Source organism: Crinia signifera, chromosome 3, assembly GCF_055691185.1.
Source record: "Crinia signifera chromosome 3, ASM5569118v1, whole genome shotgun sequence".
NCBI classification, from domain to species: domain Eukaryota; kingdom Metazoa; phylum Chordata; class Amphibia; order Anura; family Myobatrachidae; genus Crinia; species Crinia signifera.
This window is the reverse complement of record NC_139219.1, coordinates 165997736-166013232: the sequence shown is the minus strand read 5'-3', so window position 1 is coordinate 166013232 and position 15497 is coordinate 165997736.

Genomic DNA, 15497 nt, shown 5'->3' with positions numbered 1-15497 from the left:
TCTCACTTGCCGAGCCCTTGTAACCGGGAATACTTTTCAACATCCACATAGTGTGAAAAAAATGTTTATTAACTATCGAGTAACTTGTACCACTGGCTATATTATTTATTTGATTACATGCCCGTGTGGGCTCAGTTACGTGGGAAAGACGGATCGGACCCTGAGGCAGAGGATGGCCACGCATAGACATGCAATTAAGAATGCCATTGCCTCAGGTTCTGGGGACCAGCCTGTAGCCAGGCATTTTGTTGAAGCTGGACATGGTCTGGCTATCTTGTGGTATATGATCATCGATCACATACCTCCATCAATGAGAGGAGGCGATCGATCCGCAAAATCACTTAAATGTGAAGCACGGTGGATACATCACCTGTGGACGCTGGCACCCAGGGGTCTAAACGAGCAGTTGGGGCTGATGATCTTTTTATGAGATCCCTGTTTTATGATGTCATTTAATTCCGGATTTAGTATTGATTAAGAAACATTAATGCTGATGGTGATTGTGTTTTTGTGATGAATCTATTATGGATAGTATCTAACATTTACAATTTGTTGTCACCATGACGCTACTGTTGCTTTTATTTGTTTTTAAATGTATTGTGTCAATCGTTGTTTATACGCGTTGCGTTGGTAACGAGGCTCGTACAGTGACGTCACATTTGTGAAACTGGACGCAGACTCCTTGACATACGCGCACTTTTTCACATGGAGGGGGATATAAGGTGAGCATTGTATGCATTTTTTATTATTGCCTGATGACAATGTAAATAAACATCGAAACGTTGCAGATCATTGGTCCACGCTTCTTTACTTTCTGACTGCCGCTCCTGTGTATGTATCGATATATATATATATATATATATATATATATATATACACACACACACCTGTAATGTATATATTGTTTTTATAGGACTAAGATCTAAGCTGATGTATGTCAAAATCTTGCAAATTCCCCTGGTGCCATTCAGAGGGTTGAAAAAGCTGTCTATGTTATGCATTCTGTACGTGGATATTATTAATCAAGTCTGAATATTTGCCGTTTTGTTCTAGGAATAACTGTTTTTACATTGCAAACTCCAGCTGTAGTCACTGAATCACTTGTCACTAATCACAGTTCTGCAAGACTATAGGGGGTTGTCTTATCACTAATTATCCTGCAGTGTTCATTATTACCCAGGAACAGGAACTTCAGAATAATTGAAATATGAATAATTACTGCTCTTACCTAGTACCACCAAGTATTTTTAAAAGTCTCATATAGAAACAATAAATGTATTTTACAAAGTAGTACAAATTACTGACTTAATATAAACCAGCCACAATAATAGAGAATTAAGTCAGTGATTTATAAACATTTATCCATCACGGAAGCCATCAGTATCAGAATTTTTTTTACAACACCCCTTGAGCAAAAATTTATTTTGAGAAATTCAGAAGAACACATTATATTAAGGGGGTAATTCAGTACCACTATCTAAGCAGCGGTTGTTTGCTGCTTAGGGAGCTGCTTAACCCCTTCAGTGGTGGTTTTCTTTTAGGGAGCGCCCCCCCCCCCCACTGGGCGAGTTTTTTCTGGGGAGTGCTCCCTAAAAAAAAACCACCACTGTGCCCCCAGGTCCAGGTAGCGCGGAGGTGAACTGTGTATCAGTTACTGCCCGGCCCTGCGCCCCATCCCTTAATACGGCAGCCCGGCTTGGCAAAATGCCGGCACCGCAGGGGGGGGAGGAGGCGTGGCGGAGGAAAGTGAGCTGGCAGCGCTGAAGCCAGCTGAGTTCAGTGATGAAGTCAGCAGCACTACCCGGCGCTAATCACTGGCAATCCTGAGAATTTTCCAGGCTTGCCAGTCTGGGCATTAAAGCATAGCCCAGAAAATTCTCGGGATTACCAGCGAAAAGGTTAATGCCACCTGGCCGAATCCTCTTGTTTCCATGCGGAAGGATGCACCTGAACACATCCCCTCGCATGCAGCCTAAGGGGACTTTTTTTTTGTCGGAGTCTGACGAAGTGGGGGCAAATGCAGATATCATGTGACTTCAGCCACCCACCCCAGCAGACATCGGCCCGCCTTCATTCATGGGGATGCACATAAAACGCTGGGCATTCAAATGCTCTGGCCCCACCCCCCCCTCATCTACCCTTGTGAATGCCTCAGTGATTGTGATAGTTGCCGAAGGCATTCGTACAGCGGCCCTGCACATGTGCAAATACAAGCATGAGCAGAGCCGCACCATCACTACTGAATCAGGCCCTAAGTACATTGTATGTATACTGTATGTAATCCTCAGGTTCAGTTATGTGCTGGGGGACAGGATTTGCATCTGCTTATCTACATATTTTATGATTGGAAGCCAAAAGCACCGTTGTATGATTTACCCTAAATAATTTGAAATCGGAAACGGTCACAGCGCTAACGTTAGGGGTGACAATGTCCAAAGGAGCTGCTGGGTAAAGTGGTCTTAGATCAGAAAATAGGATAGTATACCAAGTGCTCCCCTTCTATATCAATTAATGTGCGCAGTTATATCAATAACGTGCTGTATGCGCGATGCTGTCAATGTAATAACAAAACATAATGTATTGGAGTGTATGTGTATTTTTTAATCTCCAGTGTTCTGTCAACATACGGTAATTCAATATAATAGTAAATTAAAATGCACGTAAGAAGGTCCTTGATATTTAATCAACAGGTGGACATATGCGATGTTACTCTGGGAGGACCCTTAAGGGGTATGAAGGTGTCCTTTAGGGACCCCTTTAACCATAGGTCCCTTAACCTTGGACCATTGTTCCTCCCAGGTGACCACAGTGGTCTCAGAATGGGCAGTGGTGTGTAGGGGTTGGGGATAGGGTTCGATGCAGTGGTGGGGTGGTGCTGGAATAAAATCCAGTTGCCGGTAAATCCCTGCTTTCTCAGGAATTTTGCCCAAAGAATGTAGATCATACAAAGTAAAGGTATGTTAACATTAGTGTTGTCAGCAAGGAGCGGCATCACACTCGCTTTCTGCTTACCTTGTGCTGGTATCAGGGAGAATCCTCCTCCGTTTGGTGTTTGCTGCGGCGGTGTCTGTACAGCCGCACGCAGCCAGATTGGCAGCACAGGAGCAGCTGTAGATGTGACTTCACCACTAGACCCATGCGCTCAACTCTCCAGAATGCCGTTTGCTTGGAGTGGTGCTGTGAAGATAATGCCGGTGTGTGGTTGCTCTATTTCCAACTTTTTTCAGCCATTCAGCCCTTTTCAAGGTTGAGTAAAATAAACAATTTGAATTGAACCAGGGCACCCCTGCAAGAACATGAAGGCACCCCAGGGTGCCATGGCACCTCCTTTGGAAAACACTGAAGTAAGAGTCTGATTCTTGTTGACTCAGTAAGTGCCAGAAAGCCCGTCCCGCTGAATACCCATCCCCCCACTAAGTCCCATAGCTACCATGTGAGGAGATATGTAACAAAGACATATCCTCTCGCATGCCGTCATCAAATGATTTCTCCTGGCTTCGCAAATAAAAGTCAGTGACTGAATTTTATTTGCAGGCACTGGGAAGAAGACAGGGTGGGCGGCTGATGTCATGTGATGTCAGCTGCCCCTGACACACATCATCCCACCTGCATACCCAAGTGTTTTCATGGGGATGCCTAGGAAATGCTGGGCATTCCCATGGGCGGCACCCGACACTCACTACCATCAGCCCCCGGCCCTCCCAAATCCCTGTTAGTAAGTAAGTAAGTAAGTTTAACTTATATAGCGCACTTTCTCCAACAGGACTCAAGGCGCTTCACAGACATTAATAAACAATGCACAAAAAAAAGAAGATATAGATAGTACAGTCCCAGACAAAAAAAAAAATTTGAGCACACAGTAAGCATAATGCAGGATTGGTGCAGCATTTTGGATAATGACTTCCATGGGTTGCGTACTCCACCCTGACAAGGTACCAGGTGCAGCAGTCATTTTAGGTGCTCTGCGTAGGATTACCCTGGGTGGAATAGATTACCCATAAAAGAAATTACCACAAATAAGTGATTTTAGTGTATTCTCAGGTCCATGTATTTTTCATCCCATCCACAAGTGCACCAGATGAGGCAGCCATGGTGGGTGCACTACGAAGGTTATACTGTAGGAGGCGAGCCTTACAAGGACCCAATGCATACATTGAAAAGCAAATACATGTGTGGTAGTATGATAAACCCTGCACAGAGACATCCACGTGACCCACATCCTTCCCAAAGAGAAACCATCTGAGGCAACCATCTGGGTGCACTGCAACCATCTGGGTGCACTGTTAATTGCTATGCAAGTCACCAAAGCTGTTCGTAAAGGGGACCTGCACATGCACATAAAAGACCACGTGTATGAGCAGTCCCCCAACCATTAGAACCAGTGGCAAATGCAGGATTTTCAGAGGGGGTTTCAAAATGTAATCCAAAATTTCCCACTCTGCAGTGCATTAAAGGGTGGTAACAGCCCTGAAAATTGATATTTTTATACACTGGATACTGTATGGAATACAGTATTAATATTTTACAGTACAGATAGTCTATAGCAGGGGTGTCAAACTCAAACTCATCGGGGGCCGCATCAGCAGTTTGGTCAGCCTCAAAGGGCCGCTGTATAATAATAATGCAATGACACCACAGGCTGCTCCCGCTGTATAATAATAATAATAATGCAATGACACCACAGGCTGCTCCCGCTGTATAATAATAATGCAATGACACCACAGGCTGCTCCCGCTGTATAATAATAATGCAATGACACCACAGGCTGCTCCTGCTGTATAATGATAATGCAATGACAGCACAGGCTGCTCCCGCTGTATAATATAACAATAGTAATGCCATGACACAAATTATTATACAGGGGGAGCAGCCTGTGGTGTCATTACATTATTATTATACAGAGTGAGCAGCCTGTGGTGTCATGGCATTACTTTTATATTATACAGGGGGAGCAGCCTGTGGTGTCATGGCATTATTATTATTATACGGGGGAGCAGCCTGTGGTGTCATGGCATAATGCCATGACACCACAGGCTGCTCCCCCTGTACAATAATAATGACACCACAGGCTGCTCCCCCTGTATAATATAAAAGTAATGCCATGACACCACCACCAGATACAGAGGCGTAGCTATCATACAGCAGCCCCCGCGACTGCTTGGGGGAGCAAGCGCCAGCGCACTGACATGTAGCTGTCACTGTGGCTGAGCTGAGCCGCGCTGGGCTGGCAAACGTCTCCTCCTCTCAGGCTGATCTCGCGGCAATTACAACCTGAGAGGAGAGAATCACAATGCAGCCAATCTGCAGCGCTGCGCTCCCTACCCACTGCGCTGATTGACAGATCAGCTCCTCAGTCCTGGCTTACACACTGACAGCCAGCTCCGTCTCCTCCTTGTCAGCTGCTCTAGTCCTGGGAGTCCCAGCACGGCAGGCAGAAGCTCCGCCTCCCAGCTCAAGAGGAGGCAGCTGCTTGCAGAGCAGTAAGGGATTCTTTGGGGACGTGTGTTCAGGGCCACCATTCTCCAAATTGCCATCCTTGATTATAAAAGAGCAAAGAATAGATGGAGTTGACACAGTGTCCCAGCAGGGGGTGGGGCTTCCCAGCACGGAGTAGTGAGTACAGCCTGCACTCTGACATGTATGTGTCTTTACATGTCTGTGTTTTGCATAACTATGTATTGTATGTGTCTGTGCATGTTTGTTTTGGCATACCTATGTATTGTATGTGTCTGTGCATGTATGCCAGCATATTAACTATGTATTGTATGGGTCTGTGCATGTTTTGTGTCGGCATAACTTTGTACTGTATGTGTCTCTGCATGTATGTGTCGGCATAACTATGTACTGTGTGTCTATGCATGCATGTTTGTGTCGGTGGTTAACTATGTACTTACTGTATGTGTCTGTGCATGTATTTGTCGGCATAACTATGTACTTTGTGTGTCTATGTGCATATACAGTATATGTCAGCATTATGTGTCTACATACATGTGTTAGTGTAAATATGTACTGTATGTGTCTGCATGTATTTGTCGGCATAACTATGTACTGTATGTGTCGGCCTAACTATGTACTTTGTGTGTCTATGTGCATATACAGTATATGTCAGCATTATGTGTCTACATATATGTGTTAGTGTAAATATGTACTGTATGTGTCTGTGCATAGGGAGGTGGTTAACATTCCTTCAGACCAAAGTATACAGGGTGGTTTAGCATTAGGCCTGGGGGTGTTTGTGTTTAGGTTTAATCACTAGCTTGGGTTTAGGGTTAGGCTGCGTGGGGGCAGGGAATTTGTCGTTATGCCATGGGGAGGGAGTTAGGGGAGCAGGCGGGAGGTAAGTATACTTACCGGACCCCTGTTGATATTCTGATGACCGCTGGTCAGTATCTTGTCCGTATTAGTATCCATATTCTTGTGCATATATGTGTCTGTGTGACTTTATATACCAGAAGTGTCTATGTACCTGTATATAAGTGTCTATGTACTGTTTAGGTAACTGTATATGTGTGCTGTGTATCCCTCCTAGCAACTGGAATGAAGTTACGCCACCACTGGCTACCTCTGCAAAAGGCAGGCTGCTCTTCAATGTATATCTATATGGGATGCATTTGAACCACCGGCGGTCAGGATGCCGGCAGTCAGAATACCGACGTCAGCATCCCAAAGTAGGGAATCCTGACAGGTATCAGGTGAGCATACTTCCCCTTCCCCTGCATCTCCCCCAACCCTCTCTCTTTCTGCAGCCTACCCCCTCACTAGGGCTGGATTAAGGGTAATCCTCTAGCTAGGGCCCCCCTGTGGTCAGCATGTTTTTTTTTTTTTTTTGTATATAGGTTTATGGCTCAACTGTGTGCGTATTATGTGTCAGCATTGTGTATGTATAATCTTTATGTGTGTGTGTTGGCAGTGTGTAGCATATATATATATATATATATAGTATATGTGTGTCTGCAATGTGTATGTAAAATGTGTGTTTGTGTCACTGGTGTGTATGTATACTATAGTGTCAGTAGTGTGTATATATACTATGGTGTCAGTAGTGTATGTATGTATACTATGGCCCTTATTCTGGTTGGTGCGGTCGAGCCGCATATGCGGCTCCGACCGCACCAGACGAATCCCCGCCCACGCTACGGATCGCCACGGCCGTCCGTACACGGACGGCTGGCGATCCGCACGAAAATGGTGGAGGCGTACGCCTCCACCATGGTGGGAGCTGCCCCCTGCATTCGATGGTCGACGACCATCGAAGGCAGGGCCGCACGCCGCGGCAGCTCCCGCAAGCTGAGACCACACGGACAATCGTCCGTGTGGTAGCTTGTATGGGGGCTGAAAGCTGACATCCGCCGACGTCAGCTTTCCGCCCCCATGAGTGGCGTCATGCCCTCATTACCATGCGTACGCCCCGCGTTTGCATGGGAACGCCCATGAAACGCGGGGCGTATACATAGGGAAATGAGGGACTGAAGCCCCTCACGCCCCTATACGCCCCCTTTGCGGCGTCTAATTTTTTTAAACGGAGATTTCCCCTGCACATGCGCAGAGTGACCTCTGCGCATGTGCAGAGAGAAAACATCGGCGGTACGGCCGCATGCGGGCCGTACCGCTTCAATCTGAATAAGGGCCTATATGTGTGTTGACAGTGTGTATGTATACTATGTGTGTCAGCAGTGTGTATGTATACTATGTGTGTCAGCAGTGTGTATGTATACTATGTGTGTTAGTGTCAGCTGTGTATGGCTCTCGGCAACACGCGGTGATGTGATATGTGAGTGTCTGTGTATAAAAAAACCTCCTCATAAAAATCCTGGGTTTATACCTGAGCTGGCATCTGTAGAGTCTGTGTATGGCTGAGCATGTGCAATATGTATGCAATGTTTTATTTATTTATATAATATAAATAAATAAAGGGGGGGGGGGGTGCCAAAAATTATTTTGTCAGGGGGGAGCAAAATTTATAGTTACGCCACTGACCAGATATATTGTTTTTTTATGTAACTTACTGTATTTTATCCCTCAGGCTCCTTTACTGCTGCTGCTGCTGCGGCTCCAGTAATTTCAATTCCACTCTCTGCGCCGCGGCCTGTCCTGCTGCGGCCCCCCGACTCGGCCTGCCTTCCTTCCTCTCTGCAGACGCGTGGGTGGGAGGCCTCATCGTCATGACGTCCCCACCCAGCGTCTGCCACTGACTCGATAAGAGGGAAGCCGTGGAGATAAGAGGGAAGCCGTGGAGGCTGGCGGCCATGTTCCTGTGGCCGCAGACATCTTAAAAGACCACAGGAACATGGCCGCCGGCAGTGCAAAAATAACCTCTCAAAAAAGATCTAAAAAAAGAGAATAAAAGGTGTAGGCTGGCGGCGGCTGCGCGGGCCACATGACAAGGTCTGTCGGGCCGGATTTGGCCCGCGGGCCTTGTGTTTGACACCTATAGACTCTATAGTATAGGCTGTTTTAAATAAATTGTCAGGAAATGGTTAAACATATCAAATTAAATAAATACACAAACAAAAGAACCAGTACTGCACTTTCTCACAATCTCTTACTTCGTGGTAAGGCTCCTGTCTCTTCCTCCTGGAAGCTGCTCTCCATTGAGATGTTTGAGGGCTCAGATCCACACATAAAGTAAATGTGGTAGAAGAAGCTCCTACCACTGGGCATGTGCAGCAGCTGTGCTCTGTCCCTTACACTGCATGATGTGGTGGCAGCTCTATTGATTATAGTATATACCAGTGCCATTGTTGTCATAATTGAAGGCACTTGCCAAGAGGAGGGCGGATTCCAGGCAACCAGAACCCCCCCCCCCCCCCCCCCTGCATTTGCCTATGAGAACGGGGCAGAAATCTCCCTGTTCCAAGGGGATTAGAATCACTTTGATCTATTTCTCCTTTGGCGTAGTTTAATTAATCATTAATAATCTTCCAGGCCCCCTATTCTTTTTTTAAAACTCAACCTTTTAATTACCAAAGTAGGAATTTTATGCAGGATAACTCCCTTAGAAATGCTACCCACCTCCAAGTAATTCTCAATGGAGGTGATCTCCAGGCTGATCTTCAACTCACTTATTACCAAACTTTTCCTGGAGCAAATTCATAACATTATCTGTTTCACTTTAATCTGTGACTTCTTCAGATAATACATTTATGGCATTCATCAGATCTCCTAGATCTATATTTAACTATGTGACATATTGGTTTACCACACAAAGTAACAGAAATATCTGAAAACATAATTCATAAAGCCATCAATTGTACATACAGTTGCAGCTTCTTCTGCGATCTCTAAAACTGTCATCATTATATCTTGTTCAGTCTGATGGTCATTCCAGTAACAAGACGCCCAAGTATTATTTATGGCTTCTGTAATTTGCCCTTTCATTTAAAGTTCTAGAGTTCTAGATTTGGACCCTTTATGTCACTGTCCATTTCCGAGAAGCCCTGAACCTATATTTTTATGAACTTTATTGTTGAGTTACCCTTGTATGTTAAATATAATACTATTTGGTTAGTTTTTGCCAGATTACCCAAGTTACCTGTATTGTTTGTCAAACATATACTTTAATTATATGGCATATGTTTTGGTAGTTTTTGACACATAGGCCACAGTTCATTGCTTGGCTCTTGATATCATTCTTTACAATGTTAGGGATTACTTTAAACTTCTCATCAGCTTATAATCTTTAAATGAACAGAGAGAGTGAATTAAAGTCTTAAGCAATATCTGAGATCATGGGTGACATTTAATAGAATGCGATTGTTGAATTTTTATGATTTTTAGGCAACAAAATGGCGTTATCGCACTTTTTGCCGAAATCGTGTACTAAGGGGTGCACTAAGTCCAGTAATTCACACATTTTGTGTGATAACTCGCACTTTCTCACTTGCCGGTTTCAAATCGCATTTTTATGGCATCCAGGTGTTTTTCCTATAGAAAAGTATACCAATCGCTTATTTAACCCCTTCACGACATTTGACGTATATATACGTCATGGCCGGGAAGTACTTCCCGACACATGACGTATATATACGTCATGACTTCAAACTGTCACTGCGTCTAGAGACGCAGTGACAGAGGGACGATGTCTGCTGTCCCTGACAGCAGACATGTCCCTGCATGCCCAGGGGGGGCGGCGATGCCGCCCCCCCGTCGGCGATCGCTGTGATTGGCTGTTCAGTGTGAACAGCCATTCACAGCGTTTTCTGTGTCACCGGCGAATAACGTTCGCCGGTGACACGCGATCGGAGGTGATTGGTGCTGTAAAGTACAGCACCAATCACCGCGGGGTGTAAGGGTGACACTGGTGTCACCCCACCTCACCCCGCCCGCCCCCAAAGGCCGTGATTGGTTCGTCGGGCCGACGGACCAATCACAGCCATGGAGGGGGGTTTAAACTAACGGTGACTGCACTGCAGACGCCATTCCGGTCTGGAATAGCGTGCAGTGCGGTCACCGTGCCCAGCTGTCGCCATTTACTGACCAGAACCTTGCTCAATACTTACCTGATCACTGCTTGGGATCTTGCTTCATATTGTGACATCCTGTGCTGTGTTGTGCTGTGTTGTGCTGCTGCAGTGTCATCGAGTTAGAGAGAGAGAGATAGAGAGAGAGAGATAGAGAGGCCTAGTGACAGAGAGTGCTATATTTTGTGCTGCTGCAGTGTAATAGAGTTATAGATAGAGAGATAGAGAGAGATAGAGAGAGATAGAGAGAGAGAGATAGAGAGATAGTGAGAGATTGTGCTATATATTTTTTATATAACTGACTGCTGCCACCCCTTTTGTGCTGATCAGTATAAATTAACTGATCAGCAACTTTTTGGGGGCGCAGGTTTTTTTATATATATATATATACCTGTCAGTGCTGCTGCTGCAGTGTCATAGTGATAGATAGTGAGAGATAGAGAGATAGAGAGAGATAGTGACAGATAGTGATAGAGACTGCTATATTTTGTGTCTGCTGCCCCCCTTTTGTGCACCCCCAGCAACTTTTTGGGGGTGCAGGGGTTATTTTTCATATATATAACTGTCAGTGCTGCTGCTGCAGTGTCATAGTGATAGATAGTGAGAGATAGAGAGATAGAGAGAGATAGTGACAGATAGTGATAGAGACTGCTATATTTTGTGTCTGCTGCCCCCCTTTTGTGCACCCCCAGCAACTTTTTGGGGGTGCATGGGTTATTTTTCATATATATAACTGTCAGTGCTGCTGCTGCAGTGTCATAGAGTGATAGATAGTGAGAGATAGAGAGATAGAGAGAGATAGTGACAGAGAGTGATAGAGAGTGCTAAATTTTGTGTCTGCTGCCCCCGCCTTTTGTGCTGATCACTATATCTGAGGTGATCAGCAACTTTTTGGGGGTGCAGAGGTTTTTTTTTTTTATATATACCTGTCAGTTGCTGCCAGTTGCACTGTCAGTTGCACCAAAGGTTGTGCACCTGCTGCCCCTCACTGGTAATCAGTGTCGCATCACTGATCACCTTTTTTTTTTTTGTGGGTGCTGTGGGGTCTTTTTTTTATTTTTTTTTTACACACACTGTGATTTTGTGGGTGTCCTGTGGCCACTGTGCGCTGATCAGTGACGTACATCACTGATCAGCTTTTTCGGCACAGGGTTGATCTATTTTTTTTTTTTTTTTTGATCAAATTCCTGTTGCCTTTGAGCGCTGTTCAGTGACGGACGTTACTGACCAACATCTGTGCTCAATTTTTGGCGCAGGACCTTTTTTTTTTTTTTTTAACCCCTTCAATTTTTTTTTTTTTAACCCCTTCAATTTTTTTTTTTTTGTATAAAGTATTTTTTTTTTCTGCACTACATACACACTACACACTACATACCCCCCGGGTTGAAATAAAGTTTGTACCCCCCCCCTACACTATACACGTGTTGAAACATTTCACTACCAGTAACACAAAAATAAAAATGGCATCACAAATGTCATCCCAAATGTCATCCCAAAGGTCATCCCAGTCATCCAGAAGAATGTATTCAGTGGAGGAGGCATATGCCATGCTTGCCTCTGACTCTGACACAGCCAGTGAGGCAAGCGGGGAATTTGAAGGATTCGTCTTAAGCTCCTCTTCCTCCTCTGGTGATGAGGGACCCCCTCAAAGACGCCCCCGTAGATCAGCTGAGACCCCCCCCCCAATAATTGATCTCGTATGGACCCCACCACCAGACAATTTTGAGCCCCAAGTTCCTGAGTTTTTGGCCATGCCAGGAATCCAATTTGATTCCACAGGTCTCAGAGAAATTGACTTTTTCAAATTATTTTTCTCTGATGATTTTATAAATTTAATGGTGGACCAAACTAATTTATATGCCCAGCAGTTTATTGCTCAAAACCCCACGTCATCATTTGCTAGGTGGACCCCTGTAGATGCAGTAGAGATGATGACGTTTTGGGGTCTGGTGTTTCATATGGGCATAGTAAAAAAGCCACAAATTAGGCAATATTGGAGTACAGATGTTCTGTACAGCACCCCATTTTACCGTATGGCCATGCCCCGGGCTCGATTTGAGACGATCCATAAATTTATACATTACACCGATAATGCACAGTGCCCACCCAGAGATGATCCCACCTTTGACCGGCTATTCAAAGTCAGGCCGGTCATTGATCATTTCAGTGCCAAATTTGCAGAGCTATACATCCCTGATAAATGTATTAGTATCGACGAGTCCCTTATACATTTTAAAGGAAGGGTTAAATTCCGCCAGTACCTTCCCAGTAAGAGGGCAAGGTATGGCATAAAAATGTATAAGCTGTGTGAAAGCAGCACAGGGTACACCCACAAGTTTAGGGTATATGAAGGGAAGGATTCAAGAATTGAACCGCCAGAATTCCCCCCCTCCCTCGTAGGTGTTAGTGGAAAAATTGTCTGGGATTTAATGCACCCCTTCCTGGATAAGGGTTATCACCTCTATGTGGATAACTTTTACACCAGCATCCCCCTGTTTAAGGCCCTTGGTTCAAGAGGTACAGCAGCTTGCGGTACTGTGCGCAAGAACCAAAGAGGCCTCCCCAAAACGCACATTGCCCAAGTACTAAGAAGGGGTGAAAGCAGGGGAATATGCACCGAAAATATGTTGTTGGTCAAATATAAGGACAAGAGGGATGTCCTTATACTGACAACAATTCATGGAGACAGTACCACCTCCATCCCTGTACGAGGTACCAGTACCCACACCTCAAAACCAAATTGTATCCTTGATTACAATAAGTACATGGGCGGAGTGGATCTTTCAGATCAGGTACTGAAGCCGTACAGTGCCCTGCGGAAAACAAATATCTGGTACAAGAAGCTGGCCGTGTATATCATCCAGATGGCACTGTATAACGCTTACGTGCTATTCCGTTCTACCGGCCAGAGGGGGACATTTATGCACTTTCAAGAGGAAGTCATAAAGGGCCTAATATTTGGGAATCAGCAGGCAGAGGGCCCCAGTACTTCTAGTACTGGCCCCCGTATTGTACCAGGGCAGCATTTTCCCAACGAAATCCCCTCCACTGCAAGAAAGGGCAGGACACAAAAAAGGTGCAAAGTTTGCTATAAAAAGGGAATAAGAAAGGATACTATTTTCCACTGTGAAACTTGCCCCGACAAACCCGGCCTATGTATAAAGGAGTGTTTCAAAATATACCACACATCTATGGATTATTAGGTTCATCTTTTCACCGTGCTTCGGGGGTCTTGCTAATGCTACATAGCACCCACCATTCATTCCACCAGAATCTGAGCTGCAAAATCCAAAAATCACTCCTTCCCTTCTGAGTCCTGCCATGCGCCCAACTGGTATTTTTTGGTCACATGTGAGGCATTGCCGTACTCGGGAGAAATTGGGGCACAGACTTTGGGGTGCTTTGTCTCCTTCATTCCTTGTGAAAATGAAAAATTTTGAGCCAGAACTGCATTTTTGTGTAAAAAAATGTAATTTTTCATTTTCACTGCCCAGTTGTATCAAAATTGGTGAAACCCCTGGGGGTTTGAAATGTACACTATACCCCTAGATGAATTCCCTGAGGGGTGTACTTTGCAAAATGGGGTGACTTGTGGGGGGGTTCCACTGTATTGGTGCAACATAGCACCCACCATTCATTCCACCAAAATCTGTGCTGCAAAATCCAAAAATCACTCCTTCCCTTCTGAGTCCTGCCATGCACCCAACTGGTATTTTTTGGTCACATGTGAGGCATTGCCGTACTCTGGAGAAATGGGGGCACAGATTTTGGGGTGCTTTGTCTCCTTCATTCCTTGTGAAAATGAAAAATTTTGAGCCAGAAGTACATTTTTGTGTAAAAAAATGTAATTTTTCATTTGCACTGCCCAGTTGTATCAAAATTGGTGAAACCCCTGGGGGTTTGAAATGTACACTATACCCCTAGATGAATTCCCTGAGGGGTGTACTTTGCAAAATGGGGTGACTTGTGGGGGGGTTCCACTGTATTGGTGCTTTGGGAGTCTTGCTAATGCAACATAGCACCCACCATTCATTCCACCAAAATCTGTGCTGCAAAATCCAAAAATCACTCCTTCCCTTCTGAGTCCTGCCATGCGCCCAACTGTTATTTTTTGGTCACATGTGAGGCATTGCCGTACTCGGGAGAAATTGGGGCACAGACTTTGGGGTGCTTTGTCTCCTTCATTCCTTGTAAAAATGAAAAATTTTGAGCCAGAAGTGCATGTTTGTGTAAAAAAATTTAATTTTTCATTTTCACAGCCCAGTTGTACCACAATTGGTGAAACCCCTGGGGGTTTGAAATGTACACTATACCCCTAGATGAATTCCCTGAGGGGTGTACTTTGCAAAATGGGGTGACTTGTGGGGGGGTTCCACTGTATTGGTGCTTTGGGAGTCTTGCTAATGCAACATAGCACCCACCATTCATTCCACCAAAATCTGTGCTGCAAAATCCAAAAATCACTCCTTCCCTTCTGAGTCCTGCCATGCGCCCAACTGGTATTTTTTGGTCACATGTGAGGCATTGCCGTACTCGGGAGAAATGGGGGCACAGATTTTGGGGTGCTTTGTCTCCTTCATTCCTTGTGAAAATGAAAAATTTTGAGCCAGAAGTGCATGTTTGTGTAAAAAAATTTAATTTTTCATTTTCACAGCCCAGTTGTACCACAATTGGTGAAACCCCTGGGGGTTTGAAATGTACACTATACCCCTAGATGAATTCCCTGAGGGGTGTACTTTGCAAAATGGGGTGACTTGTGGGGGGGTTCCACTGTATTGGTGCTTTGGGAGTCTTGCTAATGCAACATAGCACCCACCATTCATTCCACCAAAATCTGTGCTGCAAAATCCAAAAATCACTCCTTCCCTTCTGAGTCCTGCCATGCGCCCAACTGGTATTTTTTGGTCACATGTGAGGCATTGCCGTACTCGGGAGAAATTGGGGCACAGACTTTGGGGTGCTTTGTCTCCTTCATTACTTGTGAAAATGAAAAATTTTGAGCCAGAAGTGCATGTTTGTGTAAAAAAATGTAATTTT